The following is a 10,481-nucleotide window of genomic DNA, read 5'->3' on the forward strand; positions in this document are numbered from 1 at the left end:
TTGGGATCAAACCACAGTTGGTGCTAAGCAAGGCAGACACCTTCCCCGTGTACTATCTCTCTGAACCCTAAAAATTCTTTTTTTTTTGAAGTAACAGATTTTATTTGGAGGTTTTGGGATAGGAAGAGAGAGGGGTAAGCAGATAAGTGGGGAAATGAAGAGTAAGAGAGTAACGCGCTCAGAGGGAGCACGGGCTTCTCCAGAAATGGAGAGAGCCTTGAATGGGCTTTTGGGTGGGGTTTTATAGGCTCTTGGGGTGGTCTTGGTCTGGAAGCTCTGGCATCTTCTCTGGGCAGATTCACCAAAAGTGGATTAAAGGATGCAGATGTGTCTGATGGCTCCCCGCTGAGGGATCAAATTTCTTCTGGGTCTGCTGAAGGGCTTGTCAGGTCTTGTTTCCTTCCTAAAATTTTGTTATCTAAATTTCATTGCCAAGGGCCTTTCCCTGTCTACCTGCCTACATCATACTCCCCCCCCTAGAGATTTCACCACCTTAAATCTTTAAGGGAGAATGGTTGAAGTTCCGTCTTCTGGAGCTGCTTCATGCTGACAAAGGGGCGCTGAACCTGCCTACAGAAGGGGTGAAATCTCAGGCTGCCTTCGTTTAGTAGGGCCCTGGCAATGAAAGATGAGTTTTTGCGATCACCATCTTCACAGCAGATTTTCCACAGATTACCTCCTTCCTCGTAGATTTCTTCACTGCTACCTCCTGGCTGGCTCGCCAAGTTCTGATGTCGGTGGACCCCACGGGTGGCTCACATGAGTCGGGAGGAGAGAAAGACGATCACTCTCTCTCACTTCGCCTCTGCCACCCAAGAGTCCCTGGGTAGGCTAGGACTGGTAAATTCTTCAGTGAGCCCCTGCTCGGCACGGACCTAAGCCCCGCCAGCCCCACAAGGTGGCCGTCAAGCCACACCTGAAGTTCGCTTGGTCTTCTCGGCACAGGAGTTAATCCCCGCCACCGGATTGCTCGGGGAGCCACGGACTCAAGTTGGGGCGAGAATTTGCTCTTTGCAGGAAAGGAGAGACTAGTCCCAAGCCTTACCCGGGGTTTCTAGGGTTCTTGTCTCGCTCACAGAAAGGAATTTCAGGAGTAGACAAGCAGTGAAGTAACAGATTTTATTTGGAGGTTTTGGTAGAGGAAGAGAGAGGGGTAAGCAGATAAGTGGGGAAATGAAGAGTAAGAGAGGAACACGCTCAGAGGGAGCGCAGGCTTCTCCAGAAATGGAAAGAGCCCTAAAAATTCTTTAGGGTAGGCACCAATTCTAATCTTCAGATGTCCAGTGCCAGGTTTGAAGCCTCCACATCAAGTTGGAACGCCTAAAATATTTTTTGTGTGTTTGATTTGATTTTGGACAACTGATGATGATGCTCAGGGGATATTCCTGGTTCTGTACTCAGGAATCACTCACCAAAGTGCTCAGGGGACCACAAGGATGCCAGAAAAAAGAACCAAGTTGGCCACTTGCGGGACAAGTGCCTTACCCACTGTACTATATCGCTCCAGTTCCAGAACACCCAAAATATTTTATGAGGCATCTAAATCTCAGAATTTTTAACAGCATTTGAGGCAGCAAGTTATAAGCATATGGACTGAAATAAAACAGGGCAAAAATCCTCTTGATTGGGTGGTGCATGTAGTTCGGTGGGACAGTACATGCCCTGCCTGGATGAGACCCTGGGTTTGATCGCTTGCACAACCAAAAAACAAAACAAAAATTACACATGCTGTCTATCTGAACTTTAAATGCAATAGACTTAAGCTTGACAAAATGTCGCTGCTCAGTATTTTCTTCTCATTAACATCTAAGAGTTTTCCTTTAATACTCAACAGATGGAGAGATATATAATAGGAGAAATCACATTAGAAAACAAAAACCACAAAAAGCCTGTGAGCTGCAACAAAAGAGCTGAACAAAGGTATCTATCGTTGCATAAACAACTAAACTGCACTCTAAAGTATTAAAACCCAATAAACCAACAATTTCCTGTGGATGCCTAAAAGTTCCTAGCACAAAATGTATTCTCAAGGGCCAGGAATGTGGTTCAATGATAGAGCACATGTTTTGCAAGCTGAGAACTGGCTTCAATTCCTGGCATCACAAAAATAGGATAAATAGATCAAAATATGCCTCCAAACCTAGCAGAGGAAAACAATGATATCACTAGCCAAATCTTTTTAAGGTTAAAATATAAAAAGAAAATTTCAGTTACTCTGAAATGTTTATGAATAAGAACATATCATTTCCTAAGGTATTTATGGCAAGATGCTACTAAAGTACATTAAGTATTGGTTACTAAATTCTAGATATATGCCAATAAGCATTCCTAAGTGAATGACTTGAGGTACCACCCACATCCCTGCAAAAAGAAGTAGCATGAAGTAACGAAAATCAGCCAAATCTTATCCTTGTACATTTAAAACCAAGGCTTAGGGGCTGGAGCGATAATGCAATGGGTAGGGCATTTGCCTTGCACAAAGCCAACCCAGATTCAATCCCTGGCATCCTATATGGTCCCCAGAGCACTGCCAGGAGTATTTACTGAGTACTCAGGAATAACCCCTGAGCATCTCCAGATGTGACCCAAAGAAGTCAAAAAACTAAAACAAATTGAAAAAAATAAAACCAAGGCCCAGAAGTATTAGCTAATGTATGGCCACAGATTTCTAAAGTATTCTTGAGAAATATTTATATGATACATGTTATAATCTCTTTATGCTTTTTTATCCTAAAACTAATATTTGATGCATAATAAAATTCATAAATGCCACATCATAGGATGATCCTGCCAAAGACAGTTTCTATTTCAGGCATGGTAACTGATGCAAGGTTCATTTTGGGATCACTGACAATATCCGTGAGCCCTAGCTTCCTTTTTAGTAATGTAATTACTATCACTTAAATCTCATACTGGGGCTTAGTCAACATTTACACAGTAGAGGACTTGCTAGAAAATCATAGCCACAAAAACTGACTTAAGAACAGTGCAGCTAATAAAATCTCCAAATTACCGGTCTTGCTAACTGACTCAAAAGGTGACTCAAAGCATCAAATCCAAAAGCACCAAGAAAACAACTTACAGTGAGCTACAAATTGTCCTGCAAAAAAAAAAAAAGTCTTCCTCATAGGGTGAAGGCACATGGAAATAGATATTTCAATGTTTCCTTCAGTTCAGTACAATGTGCAAAATAAAGAATAGGTAAAACTGAGTTGAGTGCAGCATAAGAAGCAGCAAATGACAGCAAGTCAAGTCACGAGACCTAAAACCTGGCCCGCAGCTGTCAGACTCCCGGTTGTTACTATCTTTGGCATCTCCTTCCTGAGGGCATCTTGGAGCAATCAGCAGGACTGGAGAGCCCAAAGGGTTGCTAAATTCTGCAACCCACAAGTCCCAGGTACTGATATCTCACTAAGCAATACCGGGCAAGCAGCATCCTTTGTCATATTCCTTTCTAATAGCTGCAGCTGAAAAATGTAAGTAAATGCCTATTCCCTCGTTTAGATTGATGCTGCATAGCTGATTATTTTGTGCTGTTCAGAAGTCCTTGTCTACCTATAAATAGCCTAACAAATGAAGAAAATTCTCTACAAAAAACAGCTTTGCTTTTTCATTTTTTTCCCCCACAGATACTTGGTACAAAATCACAGAAGTTATTCATGCCAGTGTTACTGTCACAAGATCAAAATTGTTGTAATAAGGCTTAATTCAAAGCTAATGGGAAGCTTTATTAGGTGAGTCATGGTAATTTGTTCTTTAATTCCATTTCGGAGTCAGTGAAATTCACATTCAGGAAACAATTCTTAAAACCAAGTCTAAATCATTTCTATTAAAAGTTAAAACACACACACACATACACACACACACATACACACACACACACACACACACACACAAAGCACATGCAATAGAATGTGTCCACAACTCGTCAGAATTCGGTCTTGGTAGAGAGGAATAACATGCAAATTACTTACAAAAATGTGAGCTTCGCTTGCCTGGTTGCCAAGGGAAACAAAATCAGCTTTTTAGAAGCAACTATAATAAAACTTTGTACAAGTCAGTAGCTCTTCTCTGCCTTCCTTTAGCACAAGGCCTATCGACTTGAGCCTGTAACTGTTGGTCTATGTTTAGTTTAATTCAGCTAAGCAATGGAAGATCCCAAATGCTGACTTTAAAAAAAAAAAAAGCAATGTCTAAGGTTTTTAGTAAATGTGCTATTGAAACTATAATGTGGAAAGGGGGGGCCAAAAATCAGACCCTCTCCTGATTCAGCTGGGGACTACTGAGTTTCTAATTGGATAGAAGCTAATGTCCTTATTTGGCCGAGGCCACTGTCAGCTGTCACATTTCCAGGACTTTTGCCATGGAATGCTCCCATATATAAATATCCTGGAGCCAGTTCAAGCTGCCACCTGACAGCTAACTTGCACAGGGCTTTGGAGTAACCAGAGAACAGAAATAGACAAGGACAGACTAAGGTGGTGACACTAATTCAGGGGATAAAACAGATTGAAGGACTTTTAGGGTTTCCAGAGGCTCCCCACCCAAAGACTTGTGACTAACAAAAAGAGAAATCGTGGGCTGGGGTCAATGGATGCCTTTTGTCTCCTCGGCTTCCTTTCTTCTTCAAATGCTTTATTCTCTGAGTTTCTATCCATCTGCCTTTGCCAGGAAGGTCAGTCTTTCTCTTAGGTGGTTCCATCACAGAAATTCCAAGGAGCTTCTGCCCTCTGGTGTACATGAAAGATGTTACAATGAGGAGGAGATTGAATTCCCAAAAGCCCTTGATCCTGGAATCCCGAACAGAAAGGGAGAACTATTTTGGCAGGAGATAGGATTAGGTGATAAACTGACGTGCAATCCTGTCAAATCCTTCTTTCCACTGCCATGATTAAATGGGCATTATTCATCCTGAAAGTAAGTTACATGTCAATTAGAAACCAGCTGCTTTGGCCAAAGAGAGAACACAGGACTTAAGGTGCACATGGATGACTCGGGTTCAACCCTGAGGATCACATATGGGCCTCCAAGCACAGGAAGGAAGAAAAGGAAGGAAGGAAGGAAGGAAGGAAGGAAGGAAGGAAGGAAGGAAGGAAGGAGTTGCTTGACAAAATTTTCGTATGTTTATATTCAGTCCAGATTACACCTTACTCTAAGAGAAAAGACTGTCATTTCCTTTAGCTTCCTCTATGTCTGAGGACCAATTCATGAAGACAATATAATTTGTAACAGTTTCCTCAGTTCTGCAGACTCATATATTAAGCATATCAGATGCTAGGGGGAAAAAAAATCTCTGAAAAAAAAAAGTGTTTGTTACCTTTTTTCCACCATTATGCCCAATTTGTGCTTTTTGCTTTGGTTTATCTAGGAGCTACATAAAGCAGAGTTTGGGGGCTACTCCAACTCTATTGGTGGGGGGATACGGGGCAGAGTGCGGGAGATCTAACTCAGGTCTCTCACATGTAAAGCAACGTGTTCAACTCTATAAATAGCTCTCTGGCCTCATGCCCAGTTTTAAAATATAATGGTAGGAAACCACCTGAACTGTCTAAAAGATCTATCCTTCCCCAGAACTACCAAAAAAAAAATCTATCTTTAGAGAAAAATAATAAAATAGCCTCTAATTTTACAACCATGTTAAATATTAATTCCCCCTCAATGATGAAGGAAATGGAGGCTAAGAAACCTTATATAACCCAGATTCTAAGTGATAGAGCTGAGATCTGAACATATAGCCCACACTAAAGTTTAAATTCCAGGGGTCAGAGAGATAGTTCAATGTTGCTGAGTCCAATTTTTTAAATGAAGGACCATAAACGATTCTTTCAAATCAGCAAGGTGAACCAGGAACCACGCCGTGAGCAGCTGTATCACACGCTGTTTCTCTCTCAAGGAACTCATTCCCAGCAGTCCTTGTCTTGCAATTGCCCATCAATTTCATGAATAAATAGGCATTCGTCTATAAATTTAATGTGCAGATTAACACTTGCTCTCCACTCTTCCTCCCCAAACTCCAGGCACAAAGAGAATTAAAATAAAAATCAGGGGCTGAGGAGGGCCTACCTTGCTGCCAGAGCCTACAATAGAATGTTGCCCTAGTATCACCCTGGAAACCTCTCCATCACCAGGTGGCCCCTGCGACCACCAATATTACCTTGATGGTCCCCAGAACCTTTGGCACCAAGCAACGCCACATACCGAGGCCCAAATACTGAACTGCCCCACCCAGATGACTGAGAATTATGTTGCCACGGGACCTCAAGAGCACTTCTTGGAAGGTCCTCCACCAATCCACCCCCCCTAAAAAAAAAACAGCTGACAAAAATGATCAAAACAATACTAAACAGTATTTTTTGGGGGGTCACACCCAGCAATGCTCAGGGGTTACTCCTGGCTCATGCACTCAGGAATTACTCCTGGCGGTGCTCGGGGGACCATATGGGATGCTGGGAATCGAACCTGGGTCGGCCATGTTGGCTGCGTGTAAGGCAAACGCCCTACCCGCTGTGCTATCACTCCAGTCCCCTAAACAAGATTTAAACCAACACCACGTTTGTACTTTCGATGTTCCCATCTCTATACTAACTACAGAGCAGGTAACAGTTGTTACACATCCCAGCAAACCCATGCTGACTCTGCAGAACTGAGGCTGAGTCAGAACTAGAAGATGCAGCAAAGCATGAAGTGAAGAGAATTAAAGTTCAGAGAATTAAATACAAATGGGCAATTTAATGTGAGCAAAACACAAAAATTAAAAGCAATAGAAAAATTGAAGCTCTGGTTGCAAAGTCTTCCCATAAGAAACAACTCCATGAGTGGGTCAGAGAGATAAGGCACATAGCCTTGTATGTGGCAGAACCTGCTTCCATCCCCAGCACTACATATGGTCCCAAGTACCTCCAGGAATGGTCCCTGTACACAAACCCAAGAGTAAGCCTTGAGCACTGCCAGATGTGGCCCAAATCCCCAGTCCTAAAAATAAAAAAGAAATGAGTAAGAGAAAAAAAATACAGATGCAAAATCCAAAATCCTAATCTCTCATAGAGTTCCACATCAAAGAAAATGTGTCAATGTATTAAGGGGATGATCAAGAGTTTAAAAATACTTTGCAGAATGCTAGAGCACACCACAGCACAATACTACACCATTTTACAGCATTAGAAATAGCAATTCTCAGAGTGAAGGAAAACCAAACAAACAAATGAACAACTAAATCTCAGATATCACAGGCATTTGATTAGAATAGAGCAGTGTGCTCATAATCCATAATTTGATTTTCTACATGGCAAAGCCTGGCAAACTACCCGTGACGTAATCGATATGCCAAACACAGTAACAAGTGTCACAATGGAGACATTACTGGGCCCGCTTGAGCAAATCGATGAACAACAGGAAGACAGTGACAGTGACAGTGACCTAGAATTTTACATATCAAGTCACACTATCTCTCATACATATAGTCACATTACAACTAAGCTCTTTTTTCTTTTCCTTTATGGGTCATACCCGGCAATGCACAGGGGTTACTCCTGGCTCTGGACTCAGGAATTATTCCTGGCGGTGCTCAGGGGACCATATGGGATGCTGGGAATCGAACCCGGGTCCACCACGTGCAAGGCAAACGCCCTACCTGCAATGCTATTGCTCTAGCCCCCACAACTAAACTCTTGTGTCATCATTTCCAGAGCTACTGAAGAACTGTTTCACTTGAACAAAAAATCAAGACACAAGGCAGGGGGAAAGAAAAATCCCAGGATGAAGTCTCAGGAAACTGCTGTCCCAGGCATGAGAGTGAGACTGAAACAAGCGCTCTCTGGGGGCTGTGTGAGACCCCCCACGGCTGATTCCAGCATGTCCCACATCACACAGTGCTACCACGAACACAATCCCACTGTGATCCTATGACTCAGGCATAGTCCCCGGCGAGCACAACCAAGTGTGTGACCCTGGTTAACACTGCCACCAAGTGTGTATGAGCACAGCTGTATGTGACCCTTGGAGAATGCAAGAGCAGGTGGCGAAGAGAGAGCTCAACGAACTGAACATGGGCTTTCCATGTGGGAGGCAGACCTGATCCCCAGCATTGCTTAGTTTCTTAGGAGACCCGAGCACCACTAGATAGTTCCCTCCCCTGCCCCAAAAAAATGTAAAAAGGGGAAAGAAAGGAGTTGGGGGACAATGAATGGAAACTCAAACATAACTAGTTTAAGAATGAGCATGGAAATGTGGTCACTTAAATTGCTTTTTTTTTTTTAAATAAAAGGAGAATCATAAAAGTTTCAAGGCAGAAATCTTCACCTATCCAATAGGAGTAGGATAGCTAAGCCATCTAAGAAATAACTATACTACAAAGAAGCATGGGCTGGAGCAATAGCACAGCAGGTAAGGCATTTGCCTTTCACACGGCCAACCCGGGTTCGATTCCTTCGCCCCTCTCGGAGAGCCCGGCAAGCTACCGAGAGTATCCCACCCACACAGCGAAGCCTGGCAAGTTCCCAGTGCCTATTCCATATGCCAAAAACAGTAACATTACAAGTGCTCGCTCAAGCAAATAAATGAACAAAGGGAGGGCAGTGCTACAGTGCTACATAGAAGTACATTCCTCTGAATTTTGAAACCAAGGTGCTAGGGAAAAACTTAAGAATTCATTCTAGGATAGGACTGAGGAAGGGGAAATGGGGTAGTCTTTTCTTCAGCCTTAAAAATACTTTAAAAATTATATATATGTAAGTCAATGATACTGAAGTTTTGGGTGATAACACTATGTGCATGGTCCTGACACACTAGAAATAGAGATGGAAACTCAACTACTCAAGTTCTATATTCTGAGACTATAATTAATTATTAATTAATTAATTATTCTCTTAACAGCCAAGTGAACCCCATAAGACAGCCGATGACTTGCAATTAAGGGAACATCAGTCATCCGGTTATTAAAACCATGGAGAGGAACGTTGGCTTGGGAAAAATACCTTTGATAATTTTGGTACTTCTCTTATATGCTTCCCCACTCATCACTATTTACATTAGTATCAAATACTGTACATCTTTTGAGGTGGGGCAAAGAGGTGTCTGAACTGTACCCAGCAGTGCTCAGGACTTACTCCTGGCTCTGTGCTCAAGGATCCTTCATGGTGAGGTCTGGAAGACCATATTGGGAGTGCTCGGGATAGACCCTAAGTTGGTCACGTGCTAGGCAAGCACCCTGCCACCTATTCCACCCACCCCCATCCTCAAATGTACAATTCTAAACTAAATGTAGTTTATATAGCTTTAACATTAAGCTTAGTAAAAATTTTAAGGTACTGCCAAGGTATTAGTTTTCATGAAGTTAAAAAAAAAAATCTCAATGGGGCCAAAGTGATAGCAAAAAGGTCAAGGTAAACTTCTTACGTGTGACTGGCCCTGGCTCAATCCCCAGCACATGGTTCTGAAAACATTGCAAGGCAACCCCTGGAGGTCCCCCTTGATCACAGCTTGGGAGACAGCTCCAGCTCCAGCCTCCCCAACTCCCACAAAAAAAAAAAAAAAAAAAACCTCACAAAAATGTAGCAACTCTTCCAGAGAGCTAAGCCAAGCATACTTTGTATGCATGATGTAACTGGAGTCTAAAATCTCCCCCAAGATGGTCCCAAGGATCACTAGGGGCAATCCCTGAGCAGAGCCAGGGGTAGTCCCAAGACCCAACAGTTATAGGCCCCAAATGAACAAAACCAAAAAGCAGTACATTTTAAATCACCAACTCTTTTGAGGCCAAGTACCTGCCTTGCAAGCCTGAAGCTCACAGCTGAATCCCAGCACTACCCCATGTGCTAAGCAATCAAACCAGCACGGCCATCTGTAAACCCCCAGGTCACCAACCATGTAGGACTCCTGATCATCATGGTAAAAAAAATAAAAAACCCTCATTATCTGAATTCCAAAGAGATTGCTGTCATATCCACCACCCGCATCCCCAACTCCTCCCCCAGCCCCCTCCCCCCACACACACATTTTCATGTTTCCAAACCACTCCCTCATCTGGCTTCATTTATTTTGGGGTCACACACAGCAGAGACCAGGGGCTACTTGTCAGGGTTTGTGCCTAGAAAGACCAAGTATAGGGTGCTAGTAGGGCCCGCTCGGAATGGTAGACGTCACCTGAAAGTAGACTATAGACTGATGGCCACTTAATATCTCTATTGCAAATACCCAAAAAGAGAGAGAGCAAAAGGGAATGCCCTGCCACAGAGGCGGGGTGGGGGTGGTGGGAGGGATTCTGGGACCGTTGGTGGTGGAAAATGGGCACTGGTGGAGGGATGGGTACTTGATCATTGTATGACTGAAATGCAAGCACGAAGTCTGTAACTGTACCTCATGGTGATTCACTAATCACAATCACAACCATCCTGTTGTTCGTCGATTGCCTCGAGCAGGCCCCAGTAACGTCTCTTTCGTCCTAGCCCTGAGATTTTTTAAAAAGTGCCATATTCAAGGCTCTT

The 10,481-nt window shown here is 43.1% G+C and overlaps 1 protein-coding gene and 1 long non-coding RNA gene across 2 annotated transcripts in view; one reads left to right on the forward strand and one right to left on the reverse strand.

The window, feature by feature from the left end:
• LSMEM1 (leucine rich single-pass membrane protein 1) overlaps nt 1–4,218 on the reverse strand; it is a 14,011-nt gene extending 9,793 nt beyond the window's left edge. Inside the window, exon 1 of the mRNA XM_056118554.1 lies at nt 3,975–4,218. The gene's annotated coding sequence lies outside the window, so the exon portion shown is untranslated. The remainder of the gene's footprint in view (nt 1–3,974) is intronic.
• Nucleotides 3,412–8,222, forward strand: LOC130027701 (uncharacterized). Its single transcript, XR_008793042.1, has 3 exons — nt 3,412–3,476; nt 3,630–3,734; nt 7,686–8,222. It is a non-coding gene; the product is annotated as an uncharacterized LOC130027701 (long non-coding RNA).
• The last annotated feature ends 2,259 nt before the right edge of the window (nt 8,223–10,481 follow it).

Source organism: Sorex fumeus, unplaced genomic scaffold, assembly GCF_029834395.1.
Source record: "Sorex fumeus unplaced genomic scaffold, SorFum_2.1 ptg000037l, whole genome shotgun sequence".
NCBI classification, from domain to species: domain Eukaryota; kingdom Metazoa; phylum Chordata; class Mammalia; order Eulipotyphla; family Soricidae; genus Sorex; species Sorex fumeus.